The following is a 14,664-nucleotide window of genomic DNA, read 5'->3' as shown; positions in this document are numbered from 1 at the left end:
CCATCCTGGTGAAGGTGGTATGTGAGGGCACTTGGTATGGTGGGGCCATAAGCTGCCTGAACTCTGGCTGCTCAACTAAGGAGAAGGGCTGGACATCCAGAGCAAGCATCTTCTCAATGCTCTGGGTGACCTCACTCACACTTGCAACGCACCCCATTTTCTGTCCGCCTTTCCCCCACTGTTCCAGGGTGGCCTGCCTCTGCTTTGGGGTAATGGGGGCTTTGTAGCAAGAGGGGGACTTCTTTTTGGGCATGCTCCCACTGGTGCCAGGCTGAAGAGGAACAAGGGCAAGGGGATGGTGCCTGCTGAGATCCACCAGCATCCCCATGGTGCTCATATGCTTTTTTTTTCCCTTGCCCCAGCTGGTTTTGGCTTGGCAGTGCAGGCAGATAGCATATGTGGGATCATGTGCCAGAACAAAATGATCCCAGACCACACTACCCACTTGCTTCTGGGGTGAGGATGCATGTGTGTATGCTGTAATTTCCCCATCCTTAGCAGGCAGAGGCACAGTAACAGGAGGAGCGGACTCAGCTGAGCCACTTGCCTCCACGAACTCTACCTCAACTTCCTCTGAAGTGCCTTCTGGGGAAGGAGACCTGGCTCTAGGGGAAACTTGAGGGGAGTGGAGCACAAACTCAGTTGATTTTCCCTCCTTCCCCAGAATTTCCCTTGCTATGGCACTCAGATCCAGCTCCAGCTCCAGCTCCAGCTCCAGCTCCAGCTCCAGCTCCAGCTCCAGCTCCAGCTCCAGCTCCAGCTCCAGCTCCAGCTCCAGCTCCAGCTCTTCCTCTGGTACTGGAAGGCTTAGCATGGGTAGCAAAATGGGTGTGGAAGATACTGTCATGCTGGTGCTGCTGCTTGTTGTCATGGTGATGGTGGGGGGGGATTATGGTGGTGCTTTTGGAGGGGATGCAGACTCAGGCACACACATTGGCATTGCTCCCCTCTCCTTGCTGCCTGCAGAACTGGAAACCTCATGCCTTCTTGTTGTAGGAAAGAGGCTGTGTCTCAGTGTGCAGGGAGGTGGCATAGGGGGACTTACAGCTCTCTCTCTACCCATTCTTCTGCCCCTCCCTGAAGACTTGCCAGCTACATTTCCAGCACACTCCGTGGTGTGTTTCATAGTGTGTTTGTCTTTGTGTGCTGGAAAATCTGTGTGTTCTTCTGTAACTTAATCTGATTTATGCAAAATATGTAGATAATTATATATGTATGCGTATTTATGTAATGAATGTATTTATTTATTTATTTATGTAATAAATAAAATATATAAATGTATGTAGTATGTATTCCTGAATAAATTCTATATTATAATATGCAATACATGCTTGCTTCCCTGTACAGTGAATCGACTGAACACTGTGAGAAAAAGCACAGATTTCTTTTCTAGAGGAAAAGAATCAAAATAGACTCACAAAAACAAAAAGAGGATTTTGGGGGAGGAATACATTGAAAGGAATGAATGATATAATAATAAAATAAAAGGGTATGGAAAGCAAAAGGTATTGATGAATCCCACTTGCTAGGAACAGGCTAGCTAGTAGGAAATAATAGCCTTCGTTATCTGACACTGCTGAGCTGCTGGAAGACACAGCTCAGTAACTGACCCCAAGACAGAAAGCAGCTCAGTTCAAACAATGCTGCTTTTTGTGCTGTTTTTCCATCCCTTCCCCAGAGCACTGGGATTGGAAGGGACCTCAGGGAAGGATCACGGTCACAAGTCAGCTAAACAGTCAATATCAGACCAGTCCTTCCCCACTCCTACCCTTCCCTCTCCTTAATTCCTGTTTCCCTGTAAGCAAGTTTAGCTTCAAAACTCAAAACATTTAGAAACTTCTGAAATATTTTGACTGCCCTCCTTCTTTTCATTTCAAGGCTTTTTGAAGCCTTTTATTTAGTTTTAATTCCCTGTCTCAAGCTAAAAACGAGTCAAAACAACATCAAAACAAAACAGCTGGTGAAATTTCACACAGCCCTAATACGCAATGATAGCAGATAAGAGTAATTCAGGCAAAGCAAACAAAATAATTACCCCATCCTACTTACCTACCAGTTCTAGGACTTTGCAGGGAGGTGGTATGCAAGTGGCACCCTGTGGTTCTTGCTTGAAGGATGTCAGCAGTCTTGGAGGTCAGGGGTTGATGCCCATCTCTGTTACCAAATTTGCCCATTACTTTGGGGTGTGCTCATTTATTAGGGAATCCCTCTGAATCCGGCTGGGTGTCCAGCTGACACCCTCATGGGCCAACATTCAGTTCATAAGGGCACGTCTGAGTCAAACTGGGTCAATCAGCCTATACAAGCTGATCCCCTTATGTGTTTCAAACTCAGCACGTCCCAATCTTTGGCCTCTTGATGAGCAGACCCCACAATAATTTGGGCTTCACAGGGATCTTTAGCATAGGTAAAAGAAGCGTTGCTGCAGAGCACGGGAGGAAAGAGAAGCAGAGAAGGAAAAATATACCCAATTACTACCAGTTTGTCTATAAAAGTTATTTATTGAATAGTACTAGTAGTAATAGACATGCAAAAGAAAAACAAACACCAACAATGACAATACTACCCTGGTTTCACTAAGTATTTGGGGAAACTTAGCTCAAGCTTAACTAATACAGTTCAGTCTCCTTCTTTCCTCCTGCTTCTACTTCTTTTCCTTCCTTTTCCTCTTCCTCTTCTCCCTCTAGCAGCACACACACTTACAGATTTTTATACCCTCAGTTTAGCTGCTTCGAAGCACCCTCAGTAGTGTAAATCATTGTCTTTTCTATTGACAAGGGGTTATCTGGTTTGGACCATCTCAGGAAACTGATTGATAATCAGGAAACACTTAAGATTAGGGAGTAACCCAAATACTTGGGAGCCAGCTTGAGATTCCTATGGGTGGCAGATATACTGATGGGATATCTCATGGTTTCTTCAGGAACAATAGATAGCTTGCAGCATCAGGATTTTGGATTTTTACTTGTTGTGCACAAGCCTCAGCTTAGCATGACTTTTCCAGATCTTACTATAGTCTTTTAACAGACTTAAAGCAATTATTGGGGTGCTCATAACCTTTTGTGGAGAGGACTCCCACCAGTCGTCTCGGGAAAGATATGACAACACCTGGGATTAGGGCTCCAGCAGGCTGGATGCTGTGATGAACCCTTAACCATTGTTCAAATGTTGCCCATACCCCCTCTGACTCGGTCTCTTGCCTCAGCATTCCCTAACCCGGCAACCGAGTTTTAGTCAATCAAGTTTAAATAGGCCTCCCATAGTGGGACCGGGGAATGTACGGCCCGAGATGCCTATTAAACTTAGAGAGCTGTGTGTGTGTGTCTGGGGGGGGGAAAGTCCTTAGCAAATCCAGATTAGAACTGGTCTGATAAATGCTGAGCTGGGTGTGTGTGAACATGGGTTGATTAACATTGGAAGCACAGATTCCCCATCATGCAGCGCTCTCCTGCTTCTCTGGTCCCAGAATTCACTGCAGCCTCTGCTTCAGGCTTTCTGTTTTCCATCTCTCATGTAAATGAGACCTAGGGCAGTTGATTCACTCGTCACCCTTATCTGGTGAGGGTCTTAGGTGCGTCTCTCACTGCATCTTAACCAGTTTCGTTTAGGTAGAAGAGGGGGCTGGGGTGAGTCCTGTGTGAGTCAGACAGACTGTATCTTGTACCAGGGTTCCCCAAGAATACAGAGCTGAGACGTAACATCTCCCCTAGCAATGAAGTGGGCGAGACAAGCCAATGGTGCACCCTCTGTCCATGGTGGCCTTGGGATCCCCCCATTGCTTTGAAACCCCTCTTTTTGTCTTCTTTTTCTCCTGATGATTCTTCATTTCTGGGTACCATTGATTGGTCTCCCTGTGGTCATCATGTTGTCCATGTTATGATTTGTCAGCCTAATTCTTTGTTTCCACAAACCCAGCATATGCATACATTTTAATTGGCTAATTTGTTGGTGTCTTAATCTGGTCATTCCACCCAAAACTGGAAATCCCAGGGGCTTTGCATCTGGTCACTGTGACCTGATGCTAATTCTGTAGGCTCCTGTCTTGTTATGGAACACTGTCTGCATATTTTTCTGCTGCATGTTTTCAATTTCCCAGGATGTAAGTGTCTGTTTGTCTGCTAGTTTCGGACACAGTGTCTGTGAAAAGGCTGAGAACATGAATCTTTTCCATAACCGGTCTTTAGAAACCAATTAACCCTTGCCATTCCCCTGGACCATTGATCTACTGCAATATTTATTCTACCTACAAGCCAATTTGTAAAAGCAAATGTATAAATATCATTTTCCCCAGCTTACCATACACATCAATGCTAATCAGCAATATTTTTCCTGATAGGTTAATCAATTGAATGAATATGATGTGAATTGGTGATAGCTAAAGGAACTTTAGAATAGTCCTAAATCACACCCTGTTTGAAAGGCAAGACTTTTTTTTATTTGTGATATCTTTTATTGAACCAACTGTATATTGGACCAACCAGCTTTTAGACAAGCTTTTGGCTCATAGTTTCATAGTTTCATAGTTAGTAGGGTCGGAAGGGACCTGAGGAGATCATCTAGTCTGACTGCCAGCTTGTGACCATTATTTCTAGTCACTCCTGGTAGTGCTCAGGGGATCAGGGACTCCCCCAATGCCTGCTGGTCCCCTCTGACTAGTTTGTAAATGGCCACTAGATCCCCCCTCAGCCTTCTCTTGTGGAGGCTGAACAGGTTCAGGCCCCTTAGCCTCTCCTCGTAGGGCCTGCCCTGCTGCCCCCTGATCGTGTGGGTGGCCCTCCTTCGGACCCTCTCCATATTGGCCACATTCCTCCTGAGGTGCGGCGCTCAGAACTGGATGCAGTACTCCAGCTGTGGCCTGACCAGTGTCGCATAGAGAGGGAGGATCACCTCCTTGGACCTGCTTGAGATGCATCTGTGGATGTACGACAAGGTATGGTTGGCCTTCCTGACCGTGTCTCCACTTTGTCGGCCCATGTTCATTGTGGCATCAAAGATGAATCCAAGATCCTTTTCTGTCTTGACACTGGTAAGAAGGGAGTTCCCCAGCCTGTAGGTGTGCTGCTGGTTCTTCCTCCCCAGGTGCATTACCCTGCACTTGTCAGTGTTGAACCCCATCCTGTTCTCATTGGCCCACCCCTGCAACCTGTCTAGATCCACTTGCAGCCTGTTCCTTCCTACTAGCATACCCACTTCACCCCACATCTTAGTGTCATCTGCGAATTTGAACAGGGTGCTTTCTACCCCCTCACCCAAGTCACTGATGAAGATGTTGAATAGTGTGGGCCCAAGGACTGAGCCCTGGGGAACCCCACTGCCCACATCCCTCCAGGTTGAATAAGACCTGTCCACCACCACCCTCTGGGTGCAGCCCTCCAGCCAGTTAGTGACCCATCTGACCATGTAGTAGGCATCAACACCACTGTCTCCTAGTTTCTTACTGAGAATGGGGTGAGAGACCATGTAGAAGGCCTTCCTGAAGTCCAGAAAGACTATATCCACTGCGACACCTGCATCCAATGACTTGGTGACCTGGGCATAGAAGGCCACCAGGTGTGCTTCTTCAGGTCACCTCAGTTCTAGGGCTGTGCAAAACAGCACTGTTCCATTTCAACTTGCATTTTGATATTTCAACAGAACAGCATTTCATTTTGAATTTCATTTTGATTCAAAACCGCTGTTCTGTTTCTTTTTGTTGAAACAGTTTTGCTGTTTCGACGCTGTTTTGACGTTTCACCCATAGGCTATAATGGGGAAGCTCAAAACAGCCTATAACTTTGTCGTTTCTGGCCTGATTTAGATGAAACCTGCAGAAATAGTAGCCCCTTCTGAGGGCATGAATCCTGCCAAACTTCAGGGAGATAGGTTCAGGAATTTCAGGGAAACTGTACTTCAAAATCTTGAAAGCAAACAACTCATGTCACGTGTATGTGTTAAGCCACAGTGGGGTCAAAACTGCAGGCCTGCTAGTCCCTGCTGAGGCTACAAATCCTGCCAAGTTTAAAAAAGATAGGTGCAGGTGTTCGGGGCAAACTGCACTTCAAGCTGCGGACAAGCAAAACTCGTGACATGGGTGACACTGTGTGTGTGTTAAGGTGTGCCCTCACCCAACTAACACCAAGGCAGACAGCAGGGCAGTTCAAACAATGCTACCTTCTATGCAGTTTTTCCATCCCTACCGCAGAGTACTGGGATAGGAAGGGACCTCAGGAAAGGATGACATTCACTGGACAGCTAAACAGTCAATAATGAGAGTACTCCTTCCACCACCCCCTGCCTCTTCTCCCTCGCTCTCCTTACTTTAGTTTCAATTTCCCTGCAGGCAAGCCCAGCTTGAACTTTAAAACTTGAAACATTTTGAAAATTTGGAAATGTTTCAACTGGCCTTGTTTCATTTCAAAGCTGTTATGAAACTCTCTGTTTTGTTTCAATTTTGCTGTTTTGAGCTTGAAATGAGTCGAAACAACATCAAAACAAAACTGCCAGTGAAATTTTGCACAGCCTTACTCAGTTCACCTGAGTTCACCTGCTTTGCTCCTGAAAGCATCCAACATCAACTTTTCACCTAATTATACAGTCCAAATGACTTATTACAAAACAAAAACATCTTTTCCCCTCATACATTTCTGGACTATATGGATGATCACGGCTACTGATAACACTGATATGATAGTAATGGATAGTAATTTAACAGATTACAGTGGAGTCAACATGTATGCTGTTATATCACATGCTTAACTGAGATCACATCTTCTGCACAGGTAGACACTATAAACAGAATTTCAGGACATATGGCTTAGTTATTACACTCTATTTCATTGTCCCCAAACTCAAAGGCTTATTAGTTTCTTTGGCCTAAGGTACCAGGGGAGAGAACATTTTTCACAGTCATCAGCCCACAGACCAGATCCAGCCCAGAGCCATGTCATCCAGCCCACGTGGCTTGCCATAGGTCTGAAAATGTGGCTGTGGGGGAGCAGTTGATCCGCCCCTGCTGCCAAATTTTTGGATCCATGGGGAGCCCTGTGGATCAGATAGCATGGCCTTGTGTTTTAGATTGCTTGCTTGAGGCAGTTTAGGATCCAATCCTACAGAAAAGGGCCTGATCCTGGTGCACAGGATGGGCAGAGTTGTTCAGAGCACCAGGGCCCATTGGTGATGTGTTGGGGGTGCACACAGGTGCACGTGCACCCCCTGAGCGTGGTGGTGCACGCCTTTTCATAGCTACCCCCTATGAAAAGGCACTGCCAACACTGTCAGTAGTGTCTGTGGACAGTCACCACTCACCACCCCTGCCAGTGAAAATGCCGGCAGCCTCTGCGGGTAGATGATGACCCCTGGTTGGCGCTTGCCACCCTCCCCCAACTCCGCTGCTGACAGTACTGGTGGTGTCTGCGTGAGCTCCCAGCTTACTGCCACCATGCTCCTGCCACTGCTGTGCCCCTCCCTCCCCCCAAGCTGCTGGGGGCACGTGCCAGCGCCTGATCCCAGCACATGAGGCTGGCACAGGGCCTGATCCCAGCATGTGGGGTTGATGCCAGGCCCAATCTCAGAATGTGGGGCTGTCCAAGCATGTGTGGGACCTAATCCTCATACCTGATCAAGCCCATAGACTGGCCCCACTTCACTCAGCTGTTCCATGAGGTCAAAAGTTTGATCACCACTGGAGGAGATGTTACTCATCTTAATATTTTCAGCTTTAGGGCCCACATCTGGATATATTTTCCTACCTTTGTGGCACATTTTAATGGAAAAAGATCATTAATACATGTAAAGCTTTTAAGGTAAAATTAACACCCCTTCCAAAAAAACCGAACATTTTTCAAAAGTGCAAATAAGACTAGAGTACCTACCCTGAGCAGGCACTTTAGAAAATGTTGTTTCTCAAAAAAATAATTAATATATAATACCTATTCAATTGAAAAAGAGACATCAACTGTCTCTTCCAGGATTTTCTCTTCCAGGACTAACTATTAGTTTCTAAAGCAGTGATAATGAGACTGTGGCTCCTGAATAAGCAGCTCTCCCAAGTTATCACCCATGGCTCCCTCTCTGAAAAACATGTTGAAGTTTGTTCTTCCCATGCCCCTGCCTACTCCCGCTTCCCCAAATTTAGTGAATTTGTCTTTCCAGTCATGAATAAGCCAACATATATAATTTCTTTTTGTTTTGCTTTGGAGTAGCTTTGCCTGAATTGACCTAGGAGTGTATGTGTTACATTTCTTTGGCTTAACAATGACTATCATCTGCCATTTAGGACAGAGTGTGAGAGTCATGGTCAATCTGTGATGTAATTAATATTTAACAGTCTTATCCAAAGTAAAACAACCATCCTCAAGTGCACAATGGTCAGATCCTGGATCAGTCATGGGGGAGTATTGTCATTGGCCCTTGAAGCTCAATACAGGATCCTAAGTCTCTTTTGAAAATGTTAGGTGTGACTACAAATTTTATCTTTGGAGACTTTCAGATATCTACCACTAAGATATTGTATGTTGATAATTTACAGAACTGTAGGTGTATTGATAGGAATAGGTAGATCACTTCTTTTATCCTACTTAGCGTGTTTAAAAATAGACGAGGTATCTCTGCCATATAGCCTGGAGTGTAGATATACTGTAAGAACTACATTTGTAACATAGGCTAACACCACAGTTCTGATGAGGTCCTGCTAAAAATTATAAGACATATCTGCTTAGGAGCTAATTTTGGGTTAATTTACCCTTCAAAAAAGCCAAGAAAATGTTTAGTTATGCAGAGGTCTGTACTGATGTGGCTAGAATTTTCTTCCCCCCACCCCACTCCACTCATACCCCAAGTAAGTCCTTAACAACTGGCTCACATATCTCCACTGTGGAATGCAGTCTGCAGTGTAGCTGTAACTTGAAAGAAGCACATTTTATAGTCACTTAATGGATGCCCACTTTTACAAGGAAATAAAATTCAAACAGCAGAACGAATCTGAGGATTAAACTATTTGGATTTCTGGTCTCATCCTTGTCACAACTTTGGAGGGTAATTAATGTTGTCAAGCTTTCAATTACACTTCAGTGACAATCTCAAGGAAAGCCTATTTCTATTATTCTCGGATTGAGTATTTTTTGTTTGTTTACTAATTTAAGTCAGATTCATGCCAATGGAATTCTTTACTGTTATTTTCATAACAGGCATCATGTGACATATTCATCCCTAGTGTACCGTCACTACAGCAAGGATGAATTTAGCCTCTTAAGCCCTGCAAAAGAAAAAAAAAGAACACCTCTCTATTTATGCATTTCTGAATGAGCACTAATTGCTGTATTTCATTCTTATACAGAAATGAAACTTCTTTGAATTCTTGCCATTCAACCTTCCCATATATAATGAAGATGAAGAGGCAGAAGAAAGCAGGAAACAGAAAAATGGATGCAGTATTGAACAGCATCACCTTTTATTTGTTTATCACTGAATGACCTATAAAGAGTGCAGATAAAGAGTGATAGACACATCTGTCAAGCAGCTTAAAGATTTAAATGTATGCATGATAAGTTCCGGGAACAAAACCATACAAAGTTTTCAGAGAATTTAGACATATGTACATCCCTACAGGATACACTGCCTCCTTGACATCCCCTTTACATGTGCCATCCAACAAGAGTCCTAGACTGAAGTCTGTAGAGACTGAAATGAACTATACATGGGCTGATCTGTGGCAAGACATTTTTATATATGATTCCTTAAATGTGCATTTACTGTGACTTAGAGGGACCATTTCCTAGCTCTTCAAGCCCATCTAATCACAGCTCTGTTTAATGAGATTGCAGTCAAGAATACTAATCAAGTCCAATCATGATTGTTATTTTTATGATTTGGACACCTATTCTACAGGAAAAGAACTCATATCATTGATTTATTTCACATAGCCTACTATTCCGCAGTCAGCGACCTAATGACAAACACAAGCCATGAGATGATGAGATGAGTTAAAAAGGATCTGTAAATCATTAACAGTTATGTGATCTGCATCCCTTTATTAGAACGTTTCTTAAAAAAAACCCAAAACAAAACTGGAACATCCATAATCACAAACATGCATTTTCATATCTGATATATAATTTGCATGTTTCCAACCTGGTTTTCAATTAATCCTTCATAAGCCATAAAATATGACATTTTGCCATTACTAATGCATAGATGTTTTCTAGTAATGTAGATGGGAACAAAATATTATGGCTGGTGACCTGAATTTAGAAATGATAAGCATATCCCCCACATAGATAATTAGATTTATATGATATTTTTTCCTACATAACAGTTAAATCAATACCTAATAAGTATTAGACAAGGTTTATGAGAAGTTTTGATTTAATGACTGAGGACACAAAGAGATGGAACACTATGTTTTACTACCATGCCCATATTCCCTGATTTCTTACCAGCTGTTCAGGGAGAAGATCAAAAGCGCTTATCATGAGAACATGTGGTTCTAAATTACTGTGATTACCCTAATTTAAGGGTGGGAAACATGGAAGTCCACATTTGCTAAGTGGTGAAAAATGCAATTTCGAAGGAAGAGAATTTTCTGTTCTGTTCACTAACACCAAATACAGTCTCTCTCTGTCTAACATTAAATACATTGGAAGACATAATAGCATGTTAAGTACTGCCATGATTAATATTGACAAGCACATGTGGCCATTTTGTTGTTATAACAGCATAGACTGAATTACATTAAACCAGAGAGTTAGAGCTGGCAGTGTATTTATGGATCAACTACAATGAATTGGTATTGAGATTAAGAGACACAGAAAGGATATGAAGAACATTCAAAGAAAAATGACAGCATGGGAGAGACTTAATGTGATACATTTGACTTGAGTAATATCCCCTTTTAACTGGACATCACAATCATTTTGTAAATCATTTTATACATTTTGGTGTCATAAAAAACATTTGTGAAAAGTAGCAGCTTTTATGCTAGTTTTTGTGCATACAGTTTTGATGCTTCTTGTACAGGAAAGTATTTTGGTAATTTCAACTTCAGTACAGTTCAATAGATGTATTGTATTAACTAGGTCAGCTTCCCTTGCCTAGAACATGGTGCATAGTAGCTCAGCAGCAAAACAGAGCACTGAGGCCAGGTACAGACATTACACTTTTACTGGTATACGTGATCAGAAACCTGGCTATACCTGTAACAGAACAGAAGTTTAGCCCACATAGACTGGTTTAAAAATGGTGGAACCGAGTCTAAGATTTTTTTCCCACCAGCAAAGGGTAAATGTGTGTTCTGTTCACTACCGATCTGAACTGCACAGTTTACAGAAAACTGTGTAACTTAGATTGATTCCACCTTGGGCTTTTTGAATGTCTGTATGTGTTACACTGAAGATTGAAGGCAACACAAACGGTTTGAAGACCTAATACATTTGGATGAGTTTTTTGTATTGCATTTGGTTTCAGGTGGAGGAACATGTGAGATGCCAAAGTATATTGACTTTTAGAAGTGACAATTTCAAATTGTCAGTTGTTGCATCAGAGCAGAAGTTGGTATGACCTCATTTTAGCTCCTAGTCTCTGCTCCTGACTTGCTACAAAAGTCTAACATGTTCATTGAAATGTCAACATATTACACAAACATCTAGGGTTAGAAAAACCTATCTACCATCTGGGAAACCAACTGAAAGAGCTGGATTTAGGCTCAGAAGTATTGATTACCAGTAGAAGTATTTAGGATCTCTGAGGCAATTGAGGTGGAGGAAATAAAAGTGTATATGTAAGGCAAAATATGTTAAGATATTGTTACATGACCATCTCATCTGCTTATTGAACTAGCATGAACAAATAGAGAACCTTTGAATCATGACTGAAGCATAAACTCGGCGCACAACAGAACATCTGTTCCTGGATGAGGGTACAGGGACAGCTCTCATCATGTACCTGGTGCTGCTGACAAGAAGCAGTTTAGATAGGGTTACTATATTTCCAATTTCAATGAAGAGGACATCTGTGGGGAAGCAGGAAGAGAGAAAGAAGGAGTATATGCTTGTGCGAGGACAGTGATATGCCTGTTCCCAGCCTCTGCCCCTCATTCGTAAACCACAGCACCTTCCCCCCCGCTCCCCCCCCCAGCCCTGCTGCTGCCTCTCACTCCTGACCCACTGAACCCTGTCCCACAGACCATGCTGGTGCCTCTCAATCCCAACCCGCAGCCCCCCTGTCCCTGCTGATACCCCTCACTTCTGACCTGCAGCCCCCTGCCCTGCTGGCTATGCAGCTCTCCCTCTCCCTCTCTCTCTCACTCACTCACTCTCTCTCTCTCCAATCACCTTCCCCTACTGCCCCTGCCCCAAGCAGCCAAGCCAGTAGTGCCAGGAAAAAGCAGGGGCAGAGCAAAATCCAGAAAATGTGCTTGCATTTCAGAAACCTGCCTTGATGGAAGACAGAGGACCAAAATAGAGGACATGTCTGGGAAAACCTGGATGTATGGTAACCCTAGCTTAGATATCTCCTGTGTACAGGAAGCATACTCAAATAACCACACACTCATCCTGAATGGCATGCCCTTTTTTATTTGGTGATACCACTTCCTTTACATTCTGACTGGGATGTACTGAATGGTAAAGTAAGGCCAGAAACCTATTATGGACCCACATAGAAATTATCCAGCCATGTACATGCTAATTTTAGCACATTTGCACAGTTGATGATCCTCTTCCAGATGTATTGTGGATGCATAAACATTCACATGGCTACTGAGCATGCACAGTAAGCTGTGCTCTGACCAGTCAGGCAGGCAGCTGCATATACTTATACCCTGGGAAGCATCACAGAACTATAGCCAGGCAAAACCCTACAGCTGTAAGATGGCAGTGGAGGCTGGTTCACCCACCTTTCGTCCCAATAGTCTAGTCATTAACACACTCTCTCCAGAAGCAGAAGATCCATACAGTAAGCCCACCTCATGCAGAGGGGGCTTGAACCTATACCATTTTAGTTTCCTTGTATAATTGTCTAACTGCTATGCTACATTGTAGGCACTGTCTAGTATGGTGTCTAGGTGCCTTTTGAAGCTAAAATCCTGGTCAGTCAAGAGAGGGAGCTATATGGGGTTAGAAGCAAAAAGAAAGAGCTGGAGAAAATGCGGTTCAGTGATCTAGAAGGGAATACAGTTTGGCTTCTAATCAGGACCCTTGCTTCTTAATAGGGGTGAAAACTCACCTGCTACTCTCCATCTATTTTATGCGAGAAGCAGTGTTTAAGCTTCAAAAGGAGCAATGGAGGGAAACCTGGATTATATCTAATTTGTCAAGTGTTAGTGATAAATGCTGGGAAAGATGTAGGTTTAAACCCTCTTCTGGATAAGGTCAATCTAGCACCTATATCTTCTGTTTCCTGAGCTAGTCTTCTAACCACTCAGCTACTAGGATTAAAACCTGAGAAGCTCCTTTTCCTCTGGTGTCCAGCACCTTAAGTCATAGGTTTCTTATCGGCTATATTTTTGTCGACTTGGACACAAGTACGCATAAAAATGGGCACATGTATGTAATCACATATCAACTCAGCCAATCAACAGGCTCAGTCTATGTGTGCGTATTTATGTACCCATTTTGCAAGGGAAATAGAATGGCAATCTCTGCCTAATGAAGGGCAGGGCAGATGGACAAAGGGCAACAGAATTCTGCCTGTAAACAGTAGTAGTTCCCTATTCCATTATTTCCACACCAGTCATAATTTTATAGATCTCTATTAAAATTCTCCCCAGCTGTCTCTTTAACAAGCTGAAGCGTACTACCCCTTTCAACCTTTTCTCATGTAGAAACTGTTCCATACTTCTTATCTTTGCTGCTCTTCTGTCTAACTTTTGTAGTTCTACTGTGTCCTTTTTGAGACAAGGTGACCAGAAGAGGACACAGGCCCAAATTCACCTGCCCTTTAGATAGTAAGTAGTCACAGAAGTGATAATCGAGCTATTTGTATAGATTTTTGATCCTACTCCCTCCTACACAACTCATATTGTCCTGAGAATTGTCAAAAAAAATCTGCTTTAGCTGTTTCCTTCTGCAGCAATCGTACTCCCCCAGCAAGGTGCAGAAAACCATGACTTATTTTAAGCAGGAGGCGGATGAGAAGGGGAAGTAGAAGCTATCATGCTGCTGCTCATCCATTTTATCCAGTTGCTACTAAATGCAAACTGCAGAAACTTGTGGCAGCGGCAGGATCAAAGCCCAAGGTCTCCTCTCTTCCGGGCCATTGTCCATCTTACTGGAATATACTCCTTCTGGCTTGCTACACATCTCTAGCCCTACATGTTTCCATCCATCTTAACTGCCAAATGTACCAGCTTCCACTGAAGGGATGGATTGACGTTGTATAGCAAGTTGTCTGATGGTTAGAGACTTTACAGGGAAGTGGGAAACAGTTTCAGGCTCTTTGTTGTAAAAGGCGACCTGGAATTTGGATCCAGATATTATAAAGACATTACCTAGTTCTATGATAAACACTGTGGGCTAGTGACAAATAATGAAAGAAATACCCACATATATGCAAAACTCCCATCAGCCATAGCTCTAAAAGGTAAACATTCTAAGCATCAGCCTAATCACTTCTTGCCCACACACCCCAACACCAGAAAAGTTGTGGGAAACAGTTTTCTCATGGAATATGTCCTGAAAGTCACCAAACGAT

The sequence above is a fragment of the Alligator sinensis genome, unplaced genomic scaffold (assembly GCF_000455745.1).
Source record: "Alligator sinensis unplaced genomic scaffold, ASM45574v1 scaffold116_1, whole genome shotgun sequence".
NCBI classification, from domain to species: domain Eukaryota; kingdom Metazoa; phylum Chordata; order Crocodylia; family Alligatoridae; genus Alligator; species Alligator sinensis.
Note: the sequence above shows the minus strand (reverse complement) of the source record.